Source organism: Hemicordylus capensis, chromosome 2, assembly GCF_027244095.1.
Source record: "Hemicordylus capensis ecotype Gifberg chromosome 2, rHemCap1.1.pri, whole genome shotgun sequence".
In the NCBI taxonomy this organism is placed as follows: domain Eukaryota; kingdom Metazoa; phylum Chordata; class Lepidosauria; order Squamata; family Cordylidae; genus Hemicordylus; species Hemicordylus capensis.
The window spans coordinates 58206746-58218820 of NC_069658.1; the positions used below are offsets into that span (position 1 = coordinate 58206746).

Below are 12075 nucleotides of genomic sequence, written 5' to 3' on the forward strand. Positions count from 1 at the left end.
TTTCAGTCGACTTCAGAGGGACAGGGAGATTGATGAAAATTGCCCCTCCCCCCGGTAGCACTGGTGCAGCATTCACTGCACCAGCACTTCATTTGTCTGGACATTGGTCACTATATTTGGGTAAGAGAGAGGTGGCAGCTAATGAGTGTGCTCATTACTAATGAGCGGCTGTAGTTAGGGCTTGTTGGCATGCTTTCTGGAAAGCTGTACCGGCCTCCACACTTATTGTAACATCTGGTTAGGGCTTACATGTTGATGATGTCTTGACAGGAAGAAGAAGAAAAAAGAGGTGATCCTATTTTATCTTGAAGTTGCAGAGTGACCGTGCAAATAGAATGAAAATGTTTACTAGCTCACTATTTATCAACTGTTTATCAGATACCTAATATATCCCTTGATTGTTGGCTCTTCCCCTCCAACCATATACTACCTCAAACCTAGAGTAAATTCCTCCTTCTGCATCGCCACTCTCTATCTGTCTACATTTCAGTAGTTCAGCCTTCCTGCCTTTCTTCCTACCTTTTACCAACTACTCATTCGTTCAGGCCTCTTCCAGCATCTTTCAAGGCAAGTGGAGTATACTACTATTATTAATTTATTGCTAAATTACTTGTTTACACAGTCAGACAGGTGTTATTGACTGGTTTGTTTTATCCAGATATCGAGTCCTTCCCAAGGACCTGGGATGGCTGAATTTTATTGCCAATTGTTGTTGTTGTTGTTATTATTATTATTATATTATAGCACCATCAAAGTATATGACACTTTATTGAGTAACATGAGTAAAACAGACAGGCCCCTGCCCAGAGAAGTTTACAATTTATATATTCACAGTGAGGGGAGACAACAGAGAGAACCAGTATAGAATGATGCAGTGGTTAAAGTGTCAGACTAGGAGGAACATGGGCAATCTACGTTCAAATTCCCACTTAGCAGCCATGAAGCTCACCGGTGATCTCAGGCCAGGCACTATAGATGGCATCTTGGCTGAAGCTGCATGAATGCAGTGATAAGACGTACTCCTGCAGCAGCACTTTCCCTGCTTCTGAAGTATGGGTGCTTGTGCATGGGGGTGGGCAATTTCTGCTGATCTCGTCCATAAGCACTTTGAGTGATGAGCAATTATGTCCCTGAGGGCTGCATGACTCAGAGATATAACTGCGGGTTGCACAGAATGCTTCCAGGGGAAGGGGAGATTGGTGAGGATTGCCTCCTGTGTGCAAGCTTTGTTGCCGGCCACCCTGATAATGGCTATTGAAGGACAGTATAAAAACAAAACAAAACCACACATCATTTTTGAAGGCCTGCTCTGCTTCATGGACTACAACAACTGGCAGAAACAAGTGTCTGCTGATGCTATGGGGCAGCAGTCATGGCTGCATGGATGTACGTTTAGGACTTTCCCTATTACTACATGAATGAAGCATTTGTATCCTTTCAGGGGCTGGCAAGCAGTCAGGTATTGCGTGTTAACACTGCTCCTGGTCTTGCCGCTTCAGACATGGTTTCACAACATTTTTGCCCAGTGAAGGGAATAAGAAGTCTAGCTACAGTAGAGTTGTCCTGAAGGAAAAAGTCAAAGCAGGTTCTTGAGCAGCTGTACAGCAAAGAAAATCAGAAAAGAACTTCCAACAACAAACAATAAGCAAAGCTCACATAAAATACGTTAAGAAGCCAAGCACTATTTCGAGGGATAGGGGCCGGGCTCTGAGAGAGAGGAGGAAGGGATAGCCTATAGCAGGGGTAGGCAACCTTGGCTTTCCAGCTGTTGTTGGACTACAACTCCCATAATCCCCCAACACAGTGGTTGATAATGGATGATGGGAGTTGTAGTCCAACAACAGTTGGAGATCCAAGGTTGCCTACTCCCTGGCCTGCGGTCTGAATATCCTTCCAAGGAGCCCAAACCTCTGTATTGACGCACTTAGGATACATTGCTTACCACTGCACTGAGATACAGTGTAGTAAAGCGGCAGGATTTGGACCCAGGAGACCTGGGTTCAAATCCCTTCTTGACATATTCCTGGAAGATGGGTGGCATACAAATGTAATAAATAATAGTGCCTCATGTATTATTTCAATGTTTTCTTCTGTAAGAATATGCTAGAGTTTATTTTTAAATTATGAAAACTGGAATGTATATCAAAACAAACATTCTGATCACCTCGAGATAAATTTTAGTTGCCCGAGGCAAGCAGGAGATTTGATATCTGTGTGTTTGTTCTACAGCACTGAACATTTAACTGAATAAAAATCTAGCATGATTTGTTACTTGGAAGATAGAAGTTACCTCAAAGAATATTGCAGAGAATGAGGCGGGGGTGGGGGTGGAAAAAAGGAAAGAACAAAAGAAACCCTATCGAATTGGGCTGTGTTCACGGACAAACGCAAGAAGATTGTGCCTAGCCCGATTCACTTTCTTCCACTTCAGGCTTTTTGTTTTGAAACAAAGAAAAGTGCAGCAAGGCTATAATTTCCAGGGAAAAAAGCTGGAGGAGGACTAGGAAGGCTCTTAAATGCTTCTCCCTCTCCCTCGGTCCCCTCCTCCACCCTCTGAGCTTGATCCTGAATGCTGATTTCAGCAGGAGGAGTCAGTTCTGATTTTGAAAATACCCCTCTATCTCATCTCTGCTGTCTTTGCTTTTAAAGCTTTCCATCCCTGACATTCAAGCATCTCTACATTGTGCTAATTTGGTGCTTTCAGAAGCAGAGCTTCTCTTCTGCAACTGAAGTAATAACAATGATAATGCTGGCACAGCACTGCAATTAGCACCCTCTCCAAGCACCAAAAGCCAAATCCTCCTCCTTGCCCAAGAATGCCACTCAGGGGAGGAAAAACGGGGGGAAGCCTATAAAATATAGAGGGTTCCAGACATATTTATTAGGGCAGCAGCTTCCCAGTTCCCTCACTGGGGGGTATATGCTCACATTTCATTTCCCCCAGTGGCTGCTGTACGAAAAGGTACCTGCTGCATTGACATCTGGGTAGCTGGAAACCTCACAGCTAAGGGCACACTCTCAAGGCCACTGAAATAGTTCCCCTTTAATTATCCAGTGAGCCCTAGTGGAACATGAAATCATGCAGTATCAACAGCATTATTTACAATGTACAGATCCAATAAACTACATTGTAACATGAAATCAACAGTGCATGCTGAAGAATGTTCCACACAGAGAACAAGAGTACAGCTAAGTTGTTAAACAAATATGAAGCAAAACACAACAAAACAGACTTAGTTCTAATTTAGCAATATTGAGCTAATTAATATTCTAATTTAACATTTTTAGACCCACCCATTCACATAATTCCTATGGCTCATACCTTTGAAAGTTCTCCCCCCCCCCGAGAATTACAGAAGAAATATGTAAAATCAAAAAACCTATGGCACTATGCACCAAGAAGATCTGCTCTTGTACAATATTGTATGACGTAAATAATGATATTGGTATTGTGTATCAATGTGGCTTGCACAGGAAAGCTTCACACTACTCATGTATTACTTGTTTCGCTCATTACTTATGTAATAAGTAATTATCTCTCATTATCTCAGGTCATGGTGTTCATTCCCTAAATGCCTGCCTACAGGCAGTAATGGGCTGGATGAGGGAGAACAAATTGAAGCTGAATCCAAGCAAGATGGAGGTGCTCATTGTAGGGGCTCTGAATCTGAGGGATGAGTTAGATCTCCCTGTCCTGGATGGGGTTATACTCCCCTGGAAGGAGCAGGTAAACAGCTTGGGAGTACTACTGGACCCAGGCCTAATTCTGGTATCTCAGGTGGAGGCTGTGGCCAGGAGTGCTTTCTATCAGTTTAGGCTGATGCGACAACTGCATCCATTCCTTGACGACCTCAAAACAGAGGTGCACCAGCTGGCAACCTCCTGGCTTGACTACTGCAATGCGCTCTATGTGGGGTTGCCTTTGTACACAGTTTGGAAACTTCAGTTAGTTAAAAATGCAGCAGCCAGACTGGTCTCCAGATCAACTTGGAGAGATCATATTATGCCTGTTTTGAAACAGTTGCACTGGCTGCCAATATGTCTCCAGGCAAAATACAAAGTGCTGGTTATTACCTTTAAAGCCCTGGACGGCTTAGGTCCAGGTTACCTTGGAGAGCGCCTTCTTCTGTATGATCCCCACCACACATTAAGGTCATCTAAGGAGGTCTGTCTCCAGTTACCACTGGTATGTCTGGTGGCGACTCAAAAGCGGGCCTTCTCTGTAGCCGTTCCCAGACTGTGGAATGCGCTCCCGGCAGAAATCCATAATTTGAATTCTTGTTGGCTTTTAGGAGAGCGCTTAAGACCTATCTGGCCTGGCCTTCCAGGGTTTTTTAATTGTTGTAAAGGGTTTTCATTGTACCTGGTTTTTCAGGATTTTCAAACTATTTTTATTGTTTAACTGTTGTTTTATGGTATTTTAAAATCACTGTTTTAATTGTTGATTGATTTTAACTGTTTTTGTTTAATCTGTAAACCACCCTGAGCCATTCCAGAAGGGCGGTATAGAAATTGAATAAATAAATAATAAATAAATAATCTCCCTTATTACGTTATGTCCTTTAATGAGTTGAGGCCAAGAACACTCGGTACTGGGGCATTCTGATATTTTTAACTTTTGGTTCTGGATTATTGGTGATGAAAATTAGAAATATAACATTAAATTAAACTAAAATAAATGAAAGAAAAAAGGGAAAGTGTAGGAAAAAAACAAGTGCAGGAATGCTTTACAGATGTGTATTACTTGTGAATTCTGACTCAAATAATTGTACAAATCTGAAATTATTTTAGGAGATTTTTAAAAAAAGAATTAAAGGAATATTTAAGGAATCTGCAAAAGTCATAAAGAATAAATGAAATAAGGCTTGGTTTGGTATGGATCTACAGACAAGAGCTATTCGGTTATAAGAAAAGCCCTGCTGGATCAGGCCCAAGGCCTCTCTAATCCAGCATTCAGTTTCACACAGTGGCCCACCAGATGCCTCTGGGAAGTCCACAGGCTTCCCATGGGATTCTAAAACCCTGTTATATTATTCCATATGATATGACACGACACGATAAGTAGTAATTCAGTGTATGAACATGGAGTTCTTGCATGCAAGCGCCAACACAATGTAGACATATGAAGGAAAGGAAGTATATATGTCCGTCTCTTTACTATCTACTTATATGGTACAGCAGTCTATGTCATTTCAACTTATTATTTTAAGGAAGAGAAACAACTAAAGGGAGAAAAGGGAGAGCTTCTTTCTACTGATGATTTACATCAAGTCAAAGCAATTGATTGAATACGAAAACTTAGCACCAGGAATGCCTTCCCATCATTTAGAAACGGTGGCACTTAAAAACACCAATCACGTAACTCTTTTATGTATTTACCTACTAATGTAAAATATTTTGAAACGTGATGACATTTCCTGCATTTGTATTTTTAGAACATCGAATTATTTTAAAAAGCGACTGCAATCTTCTCCTTACCAGTGGATTTCTGCTGTTCTTGGCACATCGTGCCAGCTAGCAATTTGGAGCCATATAATGACTGTTTCTCCTTCCAGCCACCAAATTGTTATGCTTTTGGCAGAATATGGATCCCAGAATGTAAGACCATGGACTCGAAACCAATGATATACAAACCCATCATTTGAAAATCAATGATGAATACATGCATGTGGCCTGCAGCTAAGGAGAGCCTGCATTTAATCTAGATGCTCAAACCGCATCCTCCTCTGTACTCTGAAAGCTTTGGCCTCTGCTGAGGCACCTTTAGTTAAATGCACTGAAGAAGAAGGTCTCAGTTAAATTCAGAGAAATTCATCCCTTTTAATATAGAGATTAAACCTTTCTTTAGCCTGTACTTTAAAATTACACTTCGCCCGGACAGTTATCAATTTAAATGTGACTGTGTGCAGAATGTTACATTCCGCAAGCCACTAGAAAGCACAAAAATTATATGCCATGTACGAATGGATTTCCTGATTATAAATTAGGAGAAAATGAAGAACAGATGGAATCTAGGGATAGTTTTTGCACTACATTTTTATTTGATTAAAAGCCCTTTTTGGGGGGAACAGAATATATTCAATGTTCCAGATTTCACTTGTGCTGAATAATGACAATATAACAGTCACAAACTTGAAAAGGTCATATGTCAGAAGGTGTCAATTTATAGTACTTCTCAGTCAAGTAGCTTTAAGAGCAAACTATTTCTTTCCCCAGACCCTTACAAGAGCTTGCTTTTTGTTTTATTGATTTTATTGAGTAAGTGGTGTTTACAAAAAGTTTATTTCTTGCTGAGTGTAGCACTGGAGCAAATAACCATTTCCCTCCCTAATGCCCTAGGAGCCTTTTGTATGAACCAGAGGTACTGCATACAGAAAAATGAAATGGAGTGTTGTCTAACACCTTTTTTTGTGAATGCTGCTGCTCGCCACATTTGGGGAAAACAATCAGGGATTTCAAAAGGAGTTTTTGTTAAATAAGTGAGCAGTATAAACTTTTATGGCAGCACACCTCTTCCTAGTTTTCTAGGGACATCCAAGGCTTATCTTATTCACTACAGTTCTTACTTACTAGGGGAATGTGATTCTCTCAGCTTCCCTGGTGTCTGAGTAATGTAAGAAGACAAAGAGGTAGGAATAGGGGCATCCGGGAACAGAAGACTATGTATCTCCCTGAACGTGCATTCCTTTCGCATTTATGGTAGGGAGCATATTGCCCATATTTTTGAGGTTCACCACCACCTTTGGACTTGTAGGTCTATAGAACTTTAGGGGCAAGACCATCACTGCATCAAAATTCAGCCCAGTTTGAGATAAGAGTTTAGTAAGGTTTCCGTATCACTACACTATCATAATTATCATTACTGTACTGTATGGCTGGTGCAGAAGTGAAAAAGCATAGATATCCAGTCTCCACAATTTTTTCCTCTCATTTGCAAGGATCAAATTTAGTTTGGGACAAATACAAATGATTTCAAAATATTAATCTGATGCATGAAACTTAGTTTTTATTTTCCATGGTCACAGAACCTGAATTTCTCTCCATAAAATCTAGCAAAGGAATGGGACATTTGCAGCAACATTTGAATTGTCGCCAAAACAACTACTGCAAGCATTTATACCACACATTTCATATTGTCAGATATGAATCCCAATTTTCAGCTTTAATTATGACAAGTATTGCTGAGGTGGCTGGGAAGGATATGCCCCATAGAGTTGACAACCTTTTGGCGTCTCATCAGTGTCAGCTCCAAGCAACACAAGCAGGAGAGGGAAAATACAATGCAAAGAAGGTCTTCATTTAATTTTCCTGAAGCCTTCTTATGTTCTCTGTATTCCAGTGTGATGGAAACCTAGCTTTAACCTATGCATTAATTAATTAATCAATTCAACAGATATAAATATATATTCTACCTTTCTGCCATCTAGGTTTTCAAAGCAGCTTGCCAACATATTTTAATAAAGTTTATTTTAATTCCAGCAAGAGTGGGCTTCGAAATATAGATCTTCCACTGTGGAAAAACTCTTCTTTTTAGACTCCCTTCTTTCACTTGATGTCTCCTCTGGAGTACGACACTAACAGTTTTAGAATCTTCAAAGGAAAGGCCTTCATGGGGCTGCCTTCCTCTTTCACCAGTGTTAGTGACAGTACAGGCTGTCTCTACTAAGGATGTGCAAATTGATTCGGGTACAAATCAATTTGTACCTGAATCTAGCTGATTTGGGTGATTTGGAGACAAAACAAATCACCCCTGGGGTCCATTGGCTAGATTCGGGTACAAATCGAATCATGCCTGATTTGATTCGAATTGAATTGAGATTTGTATCCCTCCTATTAATTCCCCCAGATTCCCAGCTTTCATTAAAAAAAAACACACCCCAAAAAACCTTAAGCTCTAGTCCTTGTAGAAGTGGTGTTAAGGAGCAAAATGTGTGGTCCCTATTTTTCAAGTGTTTGGATTCTTTAGTGTATAATAGCTTTCCTTCAATGATCCCTATGAGAATTCATTACACACCAAAGAGTCTAAACACATCAAAAATTCCTAAAATATAAACTGAGTACCCAGTGGCTTGTGGGGTAGTTGAAACAAGGGATGCCACTAATTCCCCACCCCTACTTGCAAAGCAGTGAGGTCAAAATGAACAGAAGAAATGGAGGTGTGTCATGAAGACACCAAAGAATCTAAACACTTCAAAAATATCTAAAAAGTAAACTGAGCACCCCTGTGTGTATTATGTGTGTGTGGGGTGTGTGTGTGTGTGTGTGTAGTTGACACATGGCAGTTGACAGTTGGCACTGTCCAGTGACAGTCAAAATGAACAGAAGTAATGAAGGTGTGCAATGAATCCTCACAGGGATTCATTATGAGGAAAAGTTATTATATATCAAAGAATCTAAACACTTGAAAAATAATGACTGCACATTTTGTTCCGTAGCTCCACTTCTACAGGCGCTAGAGCTTAGCTTTTTTTAAAAAATGAAAGCTGGGGATCTATGTTAGGTTTAGGATATGGCAACTTTGAATTCCCATTATTTCCTATGGTGGAAATGTTCAAAATCATTAAAACCTAAAAATATTCATTAAAAATCAACCAAGTGTCCCACTGCCTTGAAATTTGGGTGGGAGGAGGCATGCATGGGGACCTACCCACCACCCAAATCTGGTGCCCCTAGGATCTTGTTATGTGGTCTGAATCAATCTGAATCCAAATAGAATCAAAGCAAATACAAATAGAATCTGGGGTGATTTGGAAGGGGCAGATTTGGATACAAAACAAATCAGGATGGTTTATTTGGGGCACAAATCAAATCAAAAAATGGATTTGTGCACATCCCTTGTCTCTACCTCTGCATGGAGCAAAAAGCAGCATCTCCCTCAGTCAGTCTGGGAGGAGAGCAGAACAATACCCTAGGCGTGAGGACAGGGCCAAGAATGTTTGTTTATGACACATCTTGTCACCACATTGGAACTCATGACAACTAATTTTAGGGCTGATCTAGTTATGGGCTTCCTACTCTCTGAAAGATGGCTATGGAAGGAGGCAATGGTCCTTTCGGAAAAGTGGCCTATTCCTGGGCATTTTGCAGGATAAATTTGGGTAATATCTGCATCTGTTAGCTTAGTGCAAATGGCAAAGAAAAAACCCCAGTGGAAACATACCCATCCAGAAGAAGAAAAGATTTAAAATAACTTTTGATCCCCATATTATGCACATTATGGTACTAATGACCTTGCTCTGCTGAGCAAAGATAAATGATGAAGACTGATATGGTGAAGAAGATATATTGTTGGGGAGGCAGAATCTGTGGAATTTGCTATCACAACCTTTGCTGCACTGCACAATGCTAAAGGAGATATTGAGGTCGTGCACATGCCCACATCATTTATTTATTTTAAAAAATTATACCCTGCTCCTCCAGTAGACTACTGCTTGGGGCAGCTCATAACATTAATAAAATATATAATAAAATAATCTGTACTGTTCCGTGCAGCACAGATTGCTGGAGGCCGGGACTCATTCTCCTGGCCTCTGAGAATCCCACAATGCACCATGCGATGAATTGGGGGATTCCCCCAGCAGTGGGCGCTCTAGGCACTCAACTCTCTGTATGCTTAGGCCCAATCTTGGTGCTGCACATGATCAACCTAACCGAGGTTGGGCTGTCTTAGCCTGGGTTAGGCTGCTTGTGAGAATAGCTTTATTTGTTCATGGACAATATTTGTATCCTATTCCTTTCCTTCCTCCAAGGAACTCAGAGGCATTTTAGTCTCATAATGTGAAGAGAGAGACTGATTTGTCTTGGACTGTGTGGAGAGCTTCTCAAACTAATGGGAGACATCTTGGGATTTCCACATCCAAACCCAACATCCAAGCCCACCGTACCACACTAAAGGGTCACCTCATAAAGTAGAGCAAAGATAGGTTTTTGTTTTTCCATCATAGGTTACCCACATATTTTTGGTAACACTTGAAAGGCATTCATGTGTCAGAATGCATGGTAAACAACCCCTGGAAGTTGTGACGGGCCAAGGTCAAAAGGGGAAGGGGACACAGCTCAGTGGAAGCCACGTTCCATCCCTGGCCTCTCCAGGCAGGTCTGGGAAAGATGCCCGTCTGAAACCCTTGAGAGCCACCACTAGTCAGTGTAAACATCATTATTGGTTATGTTCACTGGTTCTGGGTATCATGCGAATGCAATGGCCCAGATTTACTAATGAAATAAAATGATTTAGAAAGAATGCTGCAAAAAGTGAGCATGGGAACAATTTACCAAACACTTAATTTCCATGTGCTTTGGGGGGAATCTGTCAAGTTCCCTGAGAATTGGACTCTGTTTATCACTGCCTCTTGTGGCAATGTGCTGCACTGCAGTAGCCTTCATGTCTCCAGGTCCTATGCCGCCCCCACCCTACGAGGCTGATTACTGCCTTCCCTACAGACAGAAAGACTGCAAGAGTCCTCCTGCTGAAGCAGCCTAACCCAGGCTAGGGCAGTCGAGCCTGGGTTAGGCTGCTTGTGTGGAGTGCTGGGATCTCTCCCAACTGCGGCACTCCCACCCAGGCTAACCCTGCTTTTTCTTAGCCGAGGTTAAGGAACCCTGGTGCCTGGAGCATGTGTTTGCACAGATACAGAGTTGGGCACCTAGAGCGCCCATCTGATGGGGGACTCCCGCAATGCACTGTACTCAGTGCATTGTGAGATTCTTGGAGGCCAGGACGTATTGTCCCGGCCTCCGGCAAGCTGCACAACTCCTGGGAGCACTGCTCATGTGTGTGGCTGAGCCATGTGGCCAGGCGGGCAAGAAGATCATCTGTGGAGAAGGTAAGTAGTACAGCACAGCCTCTCTCCCACCCTCCTCACCTCCTGGTTGTGTGAATAGTTTTTGTGTCTTACTTTCAAGGTCTCCTTGTTACTGGGGCATCTATTCTTACCTGTCTCCCTGATTTATCTGCTCAGCTTGACTTCTGGTGTTTGACTTTAGTTCTTGATTTACACCTTTGGACATGTGACATTTTCAAGATTTGTCCCCAACCCTTGACTGTCTGCTTGACTCGACTGCTGGTGAATTCCTGACCTTCGGCTCCTGGTTGCCCACAACTCCTGATTTGCCTGCTAGGTCTGCCACATTCCTGACCTTTGGCTACCAGTAATTATACCTGTTGCCTGGCTCTCCTGCTCCTCTCTTCTAGCCTTGAGCCACTTAGTGGCTGCTACCCACAGCTGAACCCTGACAAGCCCCAGGCAACTTCACTTAATGACTCATCCTCAGGGTATCCCCGTAACCTTTCATCAGTTAAAAGGAAACTAGAAAGGAGAGCAAGAAAACCTATATTTATATCCCCACTCAGCTAAGAAGTTCATTAAGTCGTCTTGGGTCAGTCATTATTTCGCAGCACAATCTACCTCACAAAGCTGCTGTGAGGCAAAAAGGGAAAGAGAACCATGCACACCACCTGAATTCCTTGGAGGAAGGTAGGATAAAAATGTGGGAGAGAAATAGATAGATCAAGCCACTTTTAGTTATTAGGTGAATTCATTCAGTATTATTTGTTCCTTCTAAACCTTATGGTACCCACTCTCAGTAAGTCTGTATGACTTATTCACCCATCTGTACTGCAGACCAAGGGACTGTGGGTTTAGTGTGAATAGTATAGCCCACACAGGGGAATGAGATACGTTGATGCAGGAAAACATGCCATACTGTGCAGAAACGGAGTACACAAAATTTCAACCATACATTAAGTGCAGAATCAGGACTCTTGGGTTTTTTTCCAGAATGGATGTTGCAGTCAATATTATCATCAGCAATACCTTCATAGGTTATGCAATTTATGTTGTTTGATAGTTTCTTAATGGTATCTGATTTGGGGAAATTTACAAACGTATTGCTATGATGCAGGAAAACATGATGTTGCCTATCTCTCTACCACTAATTGTATTGATTTATTTATTTGTTTCCACTTCAGCAGAAGTGTTTTGTACTATACCTCTCATATTATCTTGTTTGCCCTGATCCCCCCCACTAGTCAAGTCAGCAATTGCAATTTAATTAATTAAACAAGCCACTTACAAG

The 12075-nt window shown here is 41.7% G+C and overlaps 1 protein-coding gene across 25 annotated transcripts in view; it reads right to left on the reverse strand.

Moving 5' to 3' along the window:
* Positions 1 to 12075, reverse strand: part of MEF2C (myocyte enhancer factor 2C) — a 256797-nt gene that overhangs the window by 25418 nt on the left and 219304 nt on the right. The gene's annotated exons all lie outside the window — the stretch shown is intronic.